Source organism: Crinia signifera, chromosome 1 (assembly GCF_055691185.1).
Source record: "Crinia signifera chromosome 1, ASM5569118v1, whole genome shotgun sequence".
Classification (NCBI taxonomy): domain Eukaryota; kingdom Metazoa; phylum Chordata; class Amphibia; order Anura; family Myobatrachidae; genus Crinia; species Crinia signifera.
The window spans coordinates 148,595,849-148,596,508 of NC_139217.1; positions in this window are offsets into that span (position 1 = coordinate 148,595,849).

The window sequence follows — 660 nt, forward strand, 5'->3', positions numbered from 1 at the left end:
ATACTGTAGATAAAATACAACAGTGATAAATAAAATTCCATTATTGGGTGGTTTCTGTTACATCATCATTTTGTTTATTAGGCGATACACTGATTTGTTCACAGTTTTACCCTTTCAGGGATACAAGGTAAACCTACGCGTTTCGTCCTATGTGGACTTCATCTGGGGTATATACTTCTTGTGCTGTGATATAAAAGATGCTGTTTCAATGAACTTGGTATATTAAATGTGAAGGAAATAAGAACGGTTTGGGTCAGCCACATAAAGGGGGAAATTTACTAAAGGAAATTTGTAAAAAATAGGTGTAGAAATAGGTGTATTTGTATCCAGAAATACACTTATTTTTTACATTTACTATCCTGAAAATACGGCAATTCGTATTCTTATTGATGTGCTATCAATACGAATTGCCGTATTTTCAGGATACTAAGGGCGAAATTTACTAAAGGAAATTTGTAAAAAATAGGTGTATTTGTATCCAGAAATACACTTATTTTTTACATTTACTATCCCAAAAATACGGCTATTCGTATTCGTATTGATAGCACATAAATACGACTCCGAATTGCCGTATTTTCGGAGTAGTAAATGTCAAAAATAAGTGTATTTCTGGATACAAATACACCTATTTTTTTTACAAATTTTCTTTAGTAAATTTCC